This window comes from Denticeps clupeoides, chromosome 13 (genome assembly GCF_900700375.1).
Source record: "Denticeps clupeoides chromosome 13, fDenClu1.1, whole genome shotgun sequence".
Classification (NCBI taxonomy): domain Eukaryota; kingdom Metazoa; phylum Chordata; class Actinopteri; order Clupeiformes; family Denticipitidae; genus Denticeps; species Denticeps clupeoides.
In genome coordinates, this window is record NC_041719.1 from 5341254 (window position 1) to 5343753 (window position 2500).

Genomic DNA, 2500 nt, shown 5'->3' on the forward strand with positions numbered 1-2500 from the left:
TCATGTACATGAATTTAGCCTAGTGGGTAAGGAAGCGGCCTCATAAACGATGGGTTGTGGGTTCAAACCGCCAAGATGCCACCAAGGTCCCCTTGATCAACGTAACATTTTGTTGTATGCACCGTGTGCTGTGCTGCAGTGTATCACGATAACAATCACTTTCAGAGAAACATAATGCCACCAACCCCAACCAAATATATCTTAAGAACATTTTCTTACTGGCATGTTCTAGTAGCCATAAACCGATACACAGTAACAAGCCTCTGTAAAATAAAACGTGATTGGACGCTGTGTAACAAGTAGTTCTGGTTCTGGAATCTAATTGGTTCAAGGACGTGGTAAACATGTACATAACTAAAACGTGAAAGTGAAGTGATTGTCATTGTGAAACACAGCACAGCACATGGTGACACAATGAAATGTGTCCTCTGCTTTTAACCATCACCCCTGGTGAGCAGTGGGCAGCCATGTCAGGCGCCCGGGGAGCAGTGTGTGGGGACGGTGTTTTGCTCAGCGGCACCCCAGTGGCACCTTGGCAGTTCGGGACTCGAACCGGCAACTTTCTGATTACGGGTCCATTTCCTTTCCCGCTAGGCCAACCACTGCCCCAACCACTACCAAGACTGCATTTGACGGAGCAATTGATGATTTGCTGGCCAACAAACATAGACTGCTAATGAACAAAATATTGCCATCGACGTATGTTATCGGAGGGCAGGCTCAGCGGAAGACTTTCAGTCACCGCCACAAGAAGCAGCCATTGGCTGTGATTGAGGCGGAAGAACACAGCCTGGGGTCCTCCACCCAGGTCTGATCAGCCGTCAAGTCCTAGTAAATATGTATTATTAGGAATAGTAATAATATTATTATCCATCCATTCAATTAATCATTCATTCATCTCTTAAATTAATAGAATATAATAGCAATAATTTCAAAATGCAATTAGCTAGTGATTTTACATGCTTAGTATTTAAAACAACAACAGCAAGACACTGTAACTGACTGTCTCTTTACATTTACATTTACAGCATTTATCAGATGCCCTTATCCAGAGCAACTTACAATCAGTAGTTACAGGGACAGTCTCCCTGGAGCAACTTAGGGTTAAGTGTCTTGCTCAGGGACACAATGGTAGTAAGTGGGATTCGAACCTGGGTCTTCTGGTTCATAGGCGAGTATGTTGCCCACTAGGCTACTACCAACCCCAACTCTTTTGACTTATTGATTTATTAAAACACAAATCAGCCAATTACAATCAAGGCTACGGGATCATCTGCTATATCCATTTTGATGAATGCTGCAAATAGGTGACAAACGAGCCCATAACACTTTTAAGCCTCGCATGCCGGCACCCCACATTAAAAGATACCAGCTATCAATTTTCACAGCAGTAAAACGCAGCCGTGTCCTGGCGATGACTGCTCTCCAGCTCTAACCATATGCTTGGTCCTCGGCGAGGAGTCAGAGTGGGAGTGCGCCGCATGGGGATCTGTTTTAAACACGACCACAGCAGAACCAGACTGTAACCTCCGATGACAGGCCCATTCATTTCTGCAATTTTTATTTGAAGTCAATCAAACTACGGAGAACAGAACGTTTTACAGTAAACAACACATTTAGCAAAACCACACCAGAGTGAACCCTAAATCTAAACTTGCTGCCTATGAAAGTCCAGCTCCACATACAATGCTCTCCCAGAATAGATCTGGGGATTGTTTTCCTCCCCCACTCAGAATTCGAAGAAAGATGCCAGAGATGAACATATGAAGGAAACGCTGTGCGATAATTAGCATTAGCAGCGGTGAGGAGTCTGTAATGTGGTGGCGGCAGGCTTTAAATTAGAGGGGCATCTTAAAAAACGCTGAGCGGCGCGGGATTACGAGACCAGCCGAACACGTGCACGGGCTACGATAAGCGTCCCTCGGAAATAGCCGCCCCGCTAGATGAGCTCATGCGCCTCACACCATTTTCCAGCAGCCACCTTAGGTGTGGGTTAGACCTCCAGTTGGGTGGCAGGGCAGAGGGCTTGCGGCGATAGCTCACGGGGAAAAAGAAAAACAGAACGGGCCGGCAAATTAGACGGCGGTTAGCTATTTATGCTCTATCAGAAGACGGCCGGGCCATAAACTAAACCCACGCCCCAAAAAACGAGGTGCCAAGCCACAAGGACCATTTGCATCATCTGGGAATACAGGGAAAAGAGGGCCTTCTAATTATAGAGGTTGGAAACGGAAGCGTAGGGTGATTAGGACTGTAGGCACTGTGGTATGTTTATCTGGGAGCTTCCTCTCCCGACCCCCCCCCCCCCCCTTTTTTTTTTTTTCGCTCGCTCGCCCGCCCGCTCGCCCCTGGCTTTTGACAGATGAGGCTTTGGCGACTGCGCCGATGGTACGCTCTGTTCTCCAAAAGCCAGCGGAGACTGGAAGGCCGGCGCTGGGGGTTTTTGCGGCCTTGTTGAAATACAGGGCCTCGCCCCGAGGCGTCAGCTGGTTAGCCTGCG

General features: G+C 47.6%; 1 protein-coding gene across 2 annotated transcripts in view; it reads right to left on the reverse strand.

The window, feature by feature from the left end:
• The window catches only part of bcas3 (BCAS3 microtubule associated cell migration factor), a 180301-nt gene that overhangs the window by 146305 nt on the left and 31496 nt on the right, over positions 1 to 2500 (reverse strand). The window lies entirely within an intron of this gene.